At 34.2% G+C, this 15,284-nt stretch overlaps 1 protein-coding gene and 1 non-coding gene across 3 annotated transcripts in view; one reads left to right on the forward strand and one right to left on the reverse strand.

The window, feature by feature from the left end:
• Corin (corin, serine peptidase) overlaps positions 1–15,284 on the reverse strand; it is a 291,574-nt gene that overhangs the window by 114,754 nt on the left and 161,536 nt on the right. The gene's annotated exons all lie outside the window — the stretch shown is intronic.
• LOC124075703 (U6 spliceosomal RNA) lies at positions 4,018–4,124 on the forward strand. The gene has a single exon (XR_006846145.1). It is a non-coding gene; the product is annotated as a U6 spliceosomal RNA (small nuclear RNA).

Here is a 15,284-nt window from a genome sequence, read left to right on the forward strand (position 1 = left end):
TTTTTATTTAGTTACTATCTCACCCTGAAGATGAAAAAGCTAGATAAAGAATTTATTTTTATAGGACCTCAGATGAAGCAGGTTTGCTTCTTTTACAGTTTTCCATGCTGAGTTCAGGCCAGAAAACACTTGACCTGCCCTATCTGTTAAGGGGCTCCACCCTGAATTCAGTAATCCAACTAAGAAGCAGAAGCCAAATTAAAAAAGCACACATCTAACTAACCTGGTCTATAAAGTACATCTTCTTGTAATTCAGTCAGTTGTTTTGAACAGGCTGCTGAATTTTCTCCTAGGCTCACCAGTGCACTTCCTTATCGAATCCTAGAGTGCATTACTGTGATTTCCTGTTGCCCCAGTATCCACTTCCATGTGAATCCTGCTCTGTCTTTTCTGACTGACAGTCAAACTAAACTCTCATTCTGGTCAGGGTGTCCTAGAGAGTGGCTATCTAGAAAGGCTTATTGAGGCACAGCTAGGGTTACGGCCACTCTCCAGAGACACCTCTAGATCACATTAGAGAAAATGCCAGTTTTAGCAGATATGGGTGCTTTATCCACCCATATGAATTTTTTCATGGGCCTAAAATTTAGTCCATAGCCTCTATGAAATTGATCTCTGATAATAAGCAACATACCCTAAGCTCTTAGCAGGGTTAAAAAAAATAAAGTATTCTTTCTCCATATCTTTGAGATGTAATTTCCACCTTAAGGTTATACCTCATACCTTTGGAAATACAAATTTAGGGTTTCCTGGCTAACAACTGCTTAATGAACAGGTAATTGAAAGATCCATAGTCTGAAAGGGAGAGAAAAGCTAATTAGAAACTGGCAAAACGAAAAATTTTAATGAAAGATATAAATTCTGCTTGTCTCTTTGTTGTATGTGTATGTGTGTGTATGTGTGTAATATTTTTCTACCCCAGATGATGTCAAAATTTAAAGAGAACTCAATTTAATAGTTTTAAAGAAAAAACTTAGGTACTTAAATAAATCCAGCATTCTTTCAGAAAAATAGAAACTCAAAGATATTTTGGTTTATATGATCTCAGATGATGTTTGGTAAACAGAGTTAGTGTAAAAATGATGGGCAAAATAGAAATAAATTTTTCCAACATTTTTGGAATTAATTATAATGCTAGTATACATATATTACATATCTGAATATATATATATATATATATATATATAATTTTTTTAAACAGAGAGAGAGAGAAAGAGAGAATTTTTTTAATATTTATTTTTTAGTTTTCGGTGGACACAACATCTTTATTTTATTTTATTTTTTTATGTGGTGCTGAGGATTGAACCCAATGCCCGGTGCATGCCAGGCGAGCGCGCTACTGCTTGAGTCACATCCCCAACCCCCATATATATAATTTTAAACCTAGATTTACTCAGACAAGCTTGTTGTCTCCTAGAAGTTTGTCATAAAACTATAAATCTGACCAATGAGTAGAATGAAAAACTAAAATAAATTGTTTGATTCATGTTAGTCATAGAAGTAAAAGGAGAGAGAAAAAACATGCTTAAAATTTTAATTTCTTTGCTTCTATAATATTTTAATACTTTCCCGATTTCAAAAATAATTTAAGACCATGGCTTTTAAACTTTGTTTTCCATGAGAAATTCAAACAAAATTGTTAAAAACAAGTAAATATGGTAAATTTGAGAGAAATGTTTGTAAATGAACTTTTAGAGTTCAAAATTCTTGTTTTGGTAGCTTGAAATCTTAAAGTTATGTTAAATTAAGTAAGACTATCTGAATCATTTCTAACTTTAAGTACTGAAACATTAATTGATGAACGTAGTTTGGCATGTTGTTTTTTCCATATTTTTGATTGGCACATTATAGTTGTATATAAAGAGAATGTTTTGTTCAAAAAGTTAGTAAAAAGGAAAAGGAAAGCTTATGGATATTTCAAAAGAGCTTTATCAAAATTTTGTGGAGATTGTAAAAATGGAGAAACTTTGATTAGGCAAAGGGGGGGGGAAGAGAGAGGAGAGGGCAAGGGGGCAGAAAAGATGGTGGAATGAGATGGACATTATTACCCTAGGTACATGTATGACTGCACGTATGGTGCAAAACTATATTGTGTACAACCAGAGAAATGAAAAGTTGTGCTGCAATAGTGTACAATGAATCAAAATGCAGTCTGCTGTCATATATTCCTAGTTAAAATAAATAAATTTTTTAAAAGTTTTGTGGAAATTGTATCTTGTGTTATCCAAGATGGCTGAGATTAGATGGATTGGTTTATGAAGTTTTAGTTAAAATGAACTTTATTATTAATAGTACACAGATACAAAGTAGAATTTGGTCTTCTCCACTAAAATGGAAATTTTCTTGGAGTATTGGTATAAGAATAAAAGATGTTTGTTTGTTTGTTTTCTTATAAGTAATTGAACTAGAGAACAAAGATTTCGTGTTTTACCAAGATAATTCTTGTGCTTCTTTTTGTTTTCCATTAGGCCTCACTTAAGAAAACTGAATAGGAATAGGAAAGACAGTAAAATGAATCTGACACAACTTTCCTGTGTACATATATGAATACACCACAGTGAATCTCCACATCATGTACAACCACAAGACTGGGATCCCAATTAGAATAAGATATACTTCATGTATGTATAACATATCAAAATATAATCTACTGTCATGTATATCTAAAAAGAACACATAAAAAAAGAAAACTGAGTCTTCTAAATGTTAAAGGAGTTATGATTTTGTTCACAACTATGTAACATTCTGCATTTGCCTTTTAACAAGATTGTGTTTGCTCAAGTGTTTTAAACATTTTGAAAAAGTTTTGACAAATTCTTCAAAATAAAATTTTAAATTACATCTTTTCTACCTCAAATTAACTTTGAGATTTTTTTTTGTTAGGAGTTTCAGGGCTTTAAAGATGTATGCCTCACTTGTAAAAGAGAGATACTAAATTAATTAGGCAGGGATTGGAACTAGAGTTCAGTGGTAGAACAGATGGTTAGCATGCACAAGACTCTGTGTTCAATTCCCAGCCCCCCTCAAAATGTCTTTTTCAATAAGTTAAATTATATGAAAAACACTGTCAAATTATAAGAGATGCTAAACCTTGAAGTTATGTTTATGCATATGAATATCCTAAAAATTATATGATTCCTCAAAATCTATTCAGTCATAATTCTGATTATTATGCTACAATGTCAGAGAAATGACTAAATTTCCTTATTATTTGCATCATTATCATAATGAAATCATATCAGATCATTAATCATGGCCAATTTAGGTTTTGTTATACATTGTGAATTACTTTATTATGATGCTTTTTGAGTTTGTTGGTTTTTGTTTTCTTTGCAATCAACTATAATACTAAAGTTTGTGCCTTCAAGAAGATTCAAGAAAAGGACTCTCACAAGTACATGTTCATGATCATTTTGAAATCATAATGTTGCATTGGGTAAAAACTTCCAGAAATCTAATGAAGAAAGTGATGGAGTCATAAAACTGCTAGCCAAGACCAAGCAGAACAAGAATTAATTAAACGAGACTGAATAAACTCATGAAGAATTATGAGTTACTATGGCTTTTTAAAAAATTTTGATATTGTGCTGGTTCTTCTAATATTTTGTTTTCCAGACTTAAGACAACTCTTATCTTTTAAACTATAGCTTAGCAACTTTATAAAGCACAGTTTTGTGAACAAAAAATTGAAACATTTACTTATTTTTTCTTCCTAGCTTATCCTCCAGAATTCAGAAATGATTCATGAATATTCTTTTTTTTCTTTGGTAATATAGTTATTCATATACATTCAATAAGAACTTCCTCTATTTATTTAATAACATGTAATTGGAAATATTGGTTATATTACCAAGGGCTTGAGTGGTATGTCATATTTGAGAATTTACTTAGAATGATTCTCTAGGTGCAACAGGTGAAGTCTAAGTTCGTCTTGGTTTGGCTTCCTGGCCTTACGAGGCTTTTAGAAGTCTAATCTGAGATTCCTTACCAAAAGTTACAGTAAAGAAAACTTTTTAAGTGCTCACTTCGGCAGCACATATACTAAAATTGGAACGATACAGAGAAGATTAGCATGGCCCCTGCGCAAGGATGACACGCAAATTCGTGAAGCGTTCCATATTTTTCTTCTTATTATTATTATCATTTTTTTTTCTTTTTCTTTTTTTTCTTCTGTTTCTTTCATTTTCAATTTTTATTTGTTGTTGTTCTTTAACTTTTTTTCAATGTTTCTAATTTTTTTTTAATTTTTTTATTTTATTATTATTATTATTTTTAATTTTAATTTTCATTTTTTATTATCATTATTATTTTTGTTAAAATTTTTTTTTCCTTGTCTTTTCTTTCTTTCTTTATTATCTAATCTTTGTTATTTTTGTTTCTTTTGTCTTTTCATTTCTTTTCAATTTTCTTATTCCCCCTTCCTTGAATTCTACTTGCCTACTCTCATTCTCTTTAGTGACTTCTTCCCTTCCCTTCTAATATCTTTCCTCCCAAGCATCAAATAAATCTATAAGAGTAAACAGAAACTCAGCAGTCAAACAGAACAAGAAGTAACATGAGCAGCATAAAAAAGCAAGGAATAAAAGGAGTACAAACAATGAAGGACAGCCTAAATATTCAGGAGGACCTAGAGTCAGCAGAAAAATGGTCATATAAAGAACTCAAGGAATACCTTAGACAAATGGAATGGAACCTTAAAGAAGATATGAGACAGCAAATCCAAACAGTGAAAGAACACTTTGAAAATCAATTACATAAACAGATAAAAGAAGAAGTTAAGCATCTTTATCAGGAGATAGAGATTATAAAAAAAAACCAAACAATAATTCTAGAAATGAAGGAAACGATAAACCAAATTAAAAACTCAATTGAGAGTATCACCAACAGAGTGGAGCAAGTAGAAGCCAGAACATCAGATAATGAAGACAAAATATATCATCTTGAAAAGAGCCTAGCCAACTCAGAAAGGCTGGTTAAAAACCACGAGAAAAACATCCAAGAGATATGGGATAACATAAAAAAACCAAACCTACGAGTCATCGGGATAGAAGAAGGTACAGAGATTCAAACCAAGGGAATGAGTAGCCTGCTGAATGAAATAATTACAGAAAACTTTCCAGAAATAAAAAAGGAAACGGATATACAAATTTTAGATGCATACAGGACACCGAGCACACAAAATCACAGTAGACCAACGCCAAGACACATTGTTATGAAGATATCCAATATACAGAACAAAGAGAAAATATTAAAAGCTGCAAGAGAAAGGAGGCAGATTACATTCAGGGGTAAACCAATAAGGTTAACAACGGATTTTTCATCACAGATGCTGAAAGCGAGAAGATCCTGGAACAACGTATTTCAAACACTGAAAGACAATGGATGCCAACCAAGAATTCTGTATCCAGCAAAATTAAGCTTCAGGTACGACAACGAAATAAAAATCTTTCATGATAAACAAAAGCTAAAAGAATTTGCAGCCAGAAAACCAGCATTGCAAAGCATCTTGAGCAAAACACTACACGAGGAAGAAATGAAAAAGAATAACGAAAACCATCAGTGGGAAGTGCCTCTATAAAGACAGAGGGCAGGGGGAAAGCTAACCATGGAGAAACAAACTAAATTAAAAAAAAAAAAAGAAGATAAATAATCAAACATGGCTGGAAGTACAAACCATATATCAATAGTAACTCTAAACGTTAATGGCTTAAACTCTCCAATAAAGCGACATAGGCTGGTAACATGGATTAAAAAAACAAATCCAACAATATGCTGCCTCCAGGAGACACATCTGATTGCAAAAGACATACACAGGCTGAAGGTGAAAGGTTGGGAAAAAATATACCACGCACACTGTCCTCGTAAGCAAGCAGGGGTGGCCGTCCTCATATCAAATAAAATCGACTTCAAGACTAAGTTAATCAAAAGGGATAAGGAAGGACATTATATACTGTTAAAAGGAACCATTCACCAACAAGACATAACAATTATCAATATTTATGCACCAAATAATGGTGCTGCGACATTCATAAAACAAATTCTCCTCAAGTTCAAGAATCAAATAGACCACAACACAATAATCATGGGTGACTTCAACACACCTCTCTCACAATTGGACAGATCCTCCAAACAAAAGCTGAATAAAGAAACTATAGAACTCAATATCACAATCAACAACCTAGACTTAACTGACATATATAGAATATATCAACCATCATCAAGTGGATATACTTTTTTCTCAGCAGCACATGGATCCTTCTCAAAAATAGACCATATATTATGCCATAGGGCAACCCTCAGTAAATATACAGGGGTGGAGATATTACCATGCATTTTATCTGATCATAACCGAATGAAACTTGAAATCAATGATAAAAGAAGGAAGGAAAAATCCTACGTCACATGGAAAATGAACAATATGTTACTGAATGATCAATGGGTTACAGAAGACATAAAAGAGAAAATCAAAAAATTCTTAGAGATAAATGAAAATACAGACACAACATATCGGAATCTATGGGACACAATGAAAGCAGTTTTAAGAGGTAAATTCATCGCTTGGAGGTCATTCCTCAAAAAAAGGAAAAACCAACAAATAAATGAGCTCACACTTCATCTCAAAGCCCTAGAAAAGGAAGAGCAAAACAACAGCAAATGTAGCAGAAGGCAAGAAATAATTAAAATCAGAGCAGAAATCAACGAAATTGAAACAAAAGAAACCATTGAAAAAATTAACAAAACTAAAAGTTGGTTCTTTGAAAAAATAAATAAGATCAACAGACCCTTAGCCATGCTAACGAAGAGAAGAAGAGAGAGAACTCAAATTACTAACATACGGGATGAAAAAGGCAATATCGCAACAGACGCTACAGAAATACAGAAGACAGTTAGAAATTATTTTGAAAACCTATATTCCAATAAAATAGAAGATAGTGAAGACATCGATAAATTCCTTAAGTCATATGATCTGCCCAGACTGAGTCAGGAGGATACTCACAACTTAAACGGACCAATAACAATAGATGAAATAGAAGAAGCAATCAAAAGACTTCCAACCAAGAAAAGCCCAAGACCGGATGGGTATACAGCGGAGTTTTACAAAACCTTTAAGGAAGAACTAATACCAATACTTTTCAAGTTATTTCAGGAAATAGAAAAAGAAGGAACTCTGCCAAATTCATTCTATGAGGCCTACATCACCCTGATTCCGAAACCAGACAAAGACACCTCAAAGAAAGAAAACTACAGACCAATATCTCTGATGAACCTAGATGCAAAAATCCTCAATAAAATTCTGGCCAATCGGATACAAAGGCACATCAAAAAAATTGTGCACCATGATCAAGTAGGATTCATCCCTGGGATGCAAGGATGGTTCAATATACGGAAATCAATAAATGTTATTCACCACATCAATAGACTTAAAAATAAGAACCATATGATCATCTCAATAGACACAGAAAAAGCATTCGACAAAGTACAGCATCCCTTTATGTTCAAAACATTAGAAAAACTAGGGATAACAGGAACTTACCTCGACATTGTAAAAGCTATATATGCTAAGCCTCAGGCTAGCATCATTCTCAATGGAGAAAACTTGAAGGCATTCCCCCTAAAATCTGGAACAAGACAGGGATGCCCTCTATCACCACTTCTATTCAATATAGTTCTCGAAACACTGGCCAGAGCAATTAGACAGACGAAAGAAATTAAAGGCATAAAAATAGGAAAGGAAGAACTTAAATTATCACTATTTGTGGAAGACATGATTCTATACCTAGAAGACCCAAAAGGGTCTACAAAAAAACTACTAGAACTAATAAATGAATTCAGCAAAGTGGCAGGATATAAAATCAACACGCATAAATCAAAGGCATTTCTGTATATCAGCGACAAAACCTCTGAAACGGAAATGAGGAAAAACACTCCATTCACAATATCCTCAAAAAAAATAAAATACTTGGGAATCAACCTAACAAAAGAGGTGAAAGATTTATACAATGAAAACTACAAAACCCTAAAAAGAGAAGTAGAAGAAGATCTTAGAAGATGGAAAAATATACCCTGTTCATGGATAGGCAGAACTAACATCATCAAAATGGCGATATTACCAAAAGTTCTCTATAGGTTTAATGCAATGCCAATCAAAATCCCAACGGCATTTCTTGTAGAAATGGAAAAAGCAATCATGAAATTCATATGGAAAAATAAAAGACCCAGAATAGCAAAAGCAATTCTAAGCAGGAAGTGTGAATCAGGTGGTATAGCGATACCAGACTTAAAACTATATTACAGAGCAATAGTAACAAAAACAGCATGGTACTGGTACCAAAACAGGCGGGTGGACCAATGGTACAGAATAGAGGACACAGAGACTAATCCACAAAGCTACAACTATCTTATATTTGATAAAGGAGCTAAAAGCATGCAATGGAGGGAGGATAGCATCTTCAACAAATGGTGCTGGGAAAACTGGAAATCCATATGCAACAAAATGAACTGAATCCCCTCCTCTCGCCATGCACAAAAGTTAATTCAAAATGGATCAAGGACCTAGATATCAAATCAGAGACTCTGCGTCTGATAGAAGAAAAAGTTGGCGCCGATCTACATATTGTAGGGTCGGGCTCCAAATTCCTTAATAGGACACCCATAGCACAAAAGTTGATAACAAGAATCAACAAATGGGACTTACTTAAACTGAAAAGTTTTCTCTCAGCAAGAGAAACAATAAAAGAGGTAAATAGGGAGCCTACATCATGGGAACAAATTTTTACTCCTCACACTTCAGATAGAGCCCTAATATCCAGAGTATACAAAGAACTCAAAAAATTAAACAATAAGAAAACAAATAACCCAACCAACAAATGGGCCAATGACCTGAACAGACACTTCTCAGAGGAGGACATACAATCAATCAACAAGTACATGAAAAAATGCTCACCATCTCTAGCAGTCAGAGAAATGCAAATCAAAACCACCCTAAGATACCATCTCACTCCAGTAAGATTGGCAGCCATTATGAAGTCAAACAACAACAAGTGCTGGAGAGGATGTGGGGAAAAGGGTACTCTTGTACATTGTTGGTGGGACTGCAAACTCGTGCGGCCAATCTGGAAAGCAGTATGGAGATTCCTGGGAAAGCTGGGAATGGAACCACCATTTGACCCAGCTATTGCCCTTCTCAGACTATTCCCTGAAGACCTTAAAAGAGCATACTACAGGGATACTGCTACATCAATGTTCACAGCAGCACAATTCACAATTGCTAGACTGTGGAACCAACCCAGATGCCCTTCAATAGATGAATGGATAAAAAAAATGTGGCATTTATACACCATGGAGTATTACACAGCACTAAAAAATGACAAAATCATAGAATTTGCAGGGAAATGGATGGCACTAGAGCAGATTATGCTAAGTGAAGCTAGCCAATCCCTAAAAAACAAATACCAAATCTCTTCTTTGATATAATGAGAGCAACTAAGAACAGAGCAGGGAGGAAGAGCAGGAAGAAAAGATTAACATTAAACAGATACATGAGGTGGGATGGAAAGGGAGAGAAAGGGAAATTGCATGGTAATGGAGGGAGACCCTCATTGTTATACAAAATTACATATAAGAGGTTGTGAGGGGAATGGGAAAATAAACAAGGAGAGAAATGAATTACAGTGGATGGGGTAGTGAGAGAAGATGGGAGGGGAGGGAGGGGGGATAGTAGAGGATAAGAAAGGTAGCAGAATACAACAGTTACTAATAGGGCATTATGTAAAAATGTGGATGTGTAACCGATGTGATTCTGCAATCTGTATTTGGGGTAAAATTGGGAGTTCATAACCAACTTGAATCTATTGTATGAAATATGATATGTCAATAGCTTTATAATGTTTTGAACAACCAATAAAAAAAATAAATTTAAAAAAAAAAGAAAACTTTTTAAAAAGTCAGTAACTATTCCTACTGAACTTATGCAAATAAATCAGGCCAAAATAAATGAAACTAATGTTCTTTGCAAACAAATTACTCTTATTCAGATTAGTTTTGGTAGAAATGGCAGTGACAGAGGATAGAAAACTTATGTTTCAGAAGAAAATCTATAGTATACTTATTACTAGGCTGAAGCCCTATTAATAATTTTTTGAGTCTATATTATCGACCTATAAACTAAGCTGGATCCTGAACTCTTCTAGGTTCCTTCAAACCAATTTTTTTTTCATGGAATCACTAAGAACTCCTCTGTTCCTGGAGCTTTATTAACTACAGCCAGACAACTTGATGTAAATTTTTTTTTTTTGGTGGGAGGAGGAGATGGAGCCCTCATGCCCAATGTGTAGATTGCACAGAGGATTTACCAGAATACTCAAAGCATAACCAGAGATGTTCAAACTGCAAACATACATGAGAAGTTGAAGACTTCAGATTGTGAACAGCTTTTTCTAGTAGACCAGCATAAGATTTCCCATCATAATAAGATTCTTATTCCTCTTGATTTTTCCTTGTTTCTGCTTATGGATTTTACTTGATGTAACAATGTTATAGTTATAATTTTATAATCAGAAACTTCTGTGGGTAATTGGATAGATTGTTGGATCTATCATGTCAAACTCAAATCTTTATGACCTAACCTTTGGTCTATCTGGTTACTAATTTTAGCAACACCCCTAATGCAACTAGTCCTATTTTACTAGTGGTCCTTTTTATATGATTTAGCTTTCTAGACCCACTGTTGTTGCTCCCTGTTTAATTTATCCCAGTCATACTAAATAATTGAATTGCTGCATACTCACTGTATATGGAGGGGTATATGCAGTTGCTGGCATTGCTTCTAGCATATAAATAAATATAGTGGGTACTGTAGAGACAGTTGCAAAAATTAGCAAGTTGTTTCTTTGTTTAAAATGGATAACCTCTTCATCTGGTCACTCTTTGATCTGTGCAAGTTGGCTTGGTTCATGAGGACTCTGGCTAAGGAACATACTCCAAACTCTTGGTATTATCCTCCTGACAGTCATAATTATAATTTCTCTGGTATCCCATGTCCTCTCAAAAGTTTTAAATGTTTGTAATCAGTCATACATCAAATGTAAAATGGTCTCTTATGGGCTAGAATGACAAAAATTAAAGATATTCATGATTTTGAGAATACTGTATATGTTTTAAAAACCAAATAATGTTTTAACAACCCAAATAATGTTTTAAAAACCCAAACTGAGAGTGGTACCAATCCCTTAAGTTTTAGACGTGCTCTCAAGAGTGTAGCCAAAATGGGGAAATCGTTAAATAAAAATTATAGGAGGCCATTGTTCTGGACTGAGCTCCTGCAATAGGCTACAAATCAAATAAAAAATAATAATAGAACAGGCTAAAAATCAAAATGCAGATCCTCATGCTGAATGCCATAAAATCAAAATGAAACTTTGAAGTAGCAGATGAATTTCAAAACAGACAAGTTTTTCCTAAAAACTGGAGAGTCTAGTCTATCTGAATCAGTGTACTTAAGGAAGTCTCCTCTACTCTAACCTTTACAAAAAAAAAAAAAAAAGGTATCCTGAGCTAAATAGTTTTTCCCCTAGCATTGTTTCCTTGTTCCCACCTTTCAAAACACACTATTCTGGTTTTCCCAGCAGGACCTCAATTCTATTTTGTAGAATTGAGGCTTTCCCGATTCATGAATCACAAATAAAATCCAATTATATCTATAAACTAAATTTGCTATAATTTTTACAGAGTGAACATATTTCTTTAAGCTGAGTTCCAAGAAAGTAAAGAATATAAAAATAAATCTCCTTTACTTAGATCTTTCAATACTGTAATTTGTTCATATAAATAAGGCTATTAAATTATGTGAAATAGTTTGGTTTTCCATCAGAACAATAATATCCTTATTTGTTTTATTATAATGTCCAAATGTTAATCCTCTGACTGTTGAGTTTCATAGTGAAGCAAGATGCTTTCCAGTAATCAGATTATATCCTTTAAAATCTGTAAAATTCCTTTATTCAAAAGTTATACTTAGCAGGGAGTCTTCTGAAATGTCAAATGGAATAAATTGGAAACAGTTTAACAACCCAAAAGAATATTTTATAAAATCCATGGAATAAAAAGCTCAATCCAGTGGAACCATTAGCTAAATATGTTAGGCAATTTCAGAAAACATTAACTCTTTCAACCTGTTTCTATGCTATTTGGTAGCAAAAAGTAATTTGTTGAATGCTCCCCAACACTTTGAAGTGGTCAACTTTTCATTTAAGGCATTCTGTGGTTTCTATATGAAGTGGTTGTGGTAGAACAGTGTTCTAAAGTATATATGAGCATTCTAGCTAGGAATTATTTGGCCTTGTATTTTTCTTGGTATCAAGTCTCCAGTTAATCAACTTGCATTGCTTTGCTTCACAAAAAATAGCACAAATGTGCTATGAAAAACATAAATAAATAAAAAGTCAGTACATTCATGTCTGCATTTGTATTTGACTTCCAAAATAAGAGACTTCATTCCTAATCCACAAGTGGCTTTTCCTGCGAGAGAAGGCCAAACATCCACTAGTTACCTTTCAGTTCTACACCATGAGGGTCCCTGTTCAGGCACCAGTTCTCACCAACATCCCACAGAACCATGGGAACGGGCTGGCTGAGAAATAACAGATAAGGGAAATAAAACAGCAAGAAACCCCACAGAACACAGAAAGTAGTTTCAAAAGCAGGATATCAGGATGGGCAAGCTGATCAGATTGAGCTTCTAGACAAAATGGGGACCATGACTGCTTTATTCATATCAGGAAACATCAAAGAGATCCTATAGAATGTTCTTTTCCAAAAAAGGTTAAAAGTGGATTATTCAGTTCCTAACGAGTTATGCTCCATCTCCGGAGCTATTATGAGGAAACCTCCTAGCAGAGAGGATGGAAAGGTCAGGTGCATGGCGCCCTGGGAGAACTGCAGGAAGTTCCCAATGCCAGGCCAATCTCTCCTAGGCTACCATGCCAAGAAAACATCCTTGCATATTTCAGGGATGGCTTCCTATGCTTCATGAAATAAAAATATTTTGAGGTTCCTTTATTTTTTATCACTACTATTCTGTCCCAGGCAGATCTTAACATTACATGGTTTCTTCAGTTAGAATTCTGCCAACAAAGAGACTCATTTTCAGGGTAAATATCTACCTAGATTAAGCCATGTATTTCTGTCATCTTGTCCAAGAGGACTGAGAACAAATCTCTAAATTTCTCCCAATCAGGCTGATATCAGCAGTTCTAAACCTTCTTGTTGAGATTTATTCAAACTGCCAATTGTGAAAAGAAAAATTTTCATGAAAAAAAGAAAAATAGAGAAAGGAAAAAAAAACTGATAAGGGTGAGTGATTCTTAAATAGTGTTTGTACACAGAACTATCATTTTGTGCCAATTCTGAAAGTTATTGAGTTAAAGGTATACAGAAATTAATAAAAGACTAATAAGAGGTGAGTTTTCTGATGTTTCCCTTTCTTCCTTTTAAAAGCTATGCACTATGTTTTATAGCAGTGAGGCCCTAGATCTTTGAGCTTTAACAGGCCCAGATTAAAATAAGTTCAAATCACATCTCCTCGTCAAGTCCTCCTTCTACAATCTTGAGCAAATTAATGAACCTCCCTGAGTCCATTCTCTCATCTACAAATGTCTCAGTCAGTTCTGGCTGCTGTAACAGCATACCACAGAATGGGTGGTTTAACCAACAAATATTTCTTTCTCACAGTTGTGGAGGTTAGAAGTCTGAGGTGAGAGTACCAGCATGGTGGGGTTCTTAGTGGAGGGTCCATTTTCTGGTTATGTCCCTCACATGGCCTTCTTTGGTGCATGAGGTGAGAGGGGAGGAGAAAAGAGCAAGCAGGACAGCTTTAGTTGCTTTTCTTTTCTTGTAAGGGCACTTATCCCTTCCCTTCATGGGAGCTCCATTTTCATGACTCATCTTTCCCAAAGGTCCCACCCCCTAATACCATACCAATGAAGGTAAAAGCTTTGATATATGAATTCATGGGGTACACAATCATGCAGTCCACAAAAGGCTGAATAATTATAATTCTTACTGTGTTGCTATGAGAAGTAAATACGATCATGCATCTAAAGTCCTTAACACAGCACTGAGTATATAATAAACATTCAGCAAGTGATATATACTAGTGTTATGACACTATTGTTACCAAACAATACTACTAAAAAACTATTATTTGGATTGAAAATGCTGGCCAGTATGCTTTCTGGTTTTGGGGGGTTTTTTGTTTTGTTTTTTTTTTTTAAATCTGTAACTATTTTAATTATATTCACAAGAGCTTAGCTTAAAGTTAATTAATTTTCCCTTCTACAAATCTCTGATCAAACTACCATCTCCACAGATCTCACCAACCCTTCAGATTTAGCTATCCCATCTTCCCAATTACTTGGCCCTTTTCTGTTCTTGATATTTATCACTTATATTAATATAATAACTTGTACATGTCCATCTTATATATACCTGTTTTCACATATAGATCATCACTGAAGAACTGGAACCAGGATCACCTGGACCAGGTACCAGACTGGTCCCCGAGAGACACACATCCTGGCATTGGAACCGAAGTCCACAGAGGGTGTAATGGAACATGTGACCTGAATCTATCCAAGACTGGAAAAGGAAGCATGCACACACAAAAAATCAACATCTTCCCAGAAAATTCTAACAGAACCCAGAATCTCAATACATTCAAAATGCCTAGGATATAATTTTGGATTAACATATAAAGAAATAAGCCTTTCTCGGTTTCTCAGGACTGAAATTTCTTAAAAAGCTACTTTATAGCAGAATGAAAATAACAAAAAACAGTGAGCTTACAAATAAATAGAAATTATCCAGCCTGAACAGCAGAGAGGATATAATTGGAAAAAATAAACATAATTTCAGGGACCCATCGCATGCTATTAAGACATCTAACACTAATATGATTAAAATACAAGAAAGAAAGGAGAATAAGACTCTTAAAAGAAAAAAAATTTAAATCACTGGCTAAAATTTCCCAAATTTATTGAAAGATACAAATGTAGACTCAAGGTAATCAGCAACACTCATTTAGAATAAACTCTAGAAACTTGTGTCCAGTCATAAAATAATCAACCAACTAAGATTTACTCAGGGAATAGAAGACTAACTTAACACTCAAAAAGTAATACTTAGAGTAACAAACCAAAGAAAACAACATGATCATACCAATAGATGCAGAGAAAGCACGTGATAAAATTCAACATCTCTCATGATAAAACCTTTCAGGAAACTAAGAA

The sequence above is a fragment of the Marmota monax genome, unplaced genomic scaffold (assembly GCF_021218885.2).
Source record: "Marmota monax isolate L192 unplaced genomic scaffold, Marmota_monax_Labrador192_F-V1.1 WCK01_AAM20220418_F8-fsc00025, whole genome shotgun sequence".
Lineage (NCBI taxonomy): Eukaryota > Metazoa > Chordata > Mammalia > Rodentia > Sciuridae > Marmota > Marmota monax.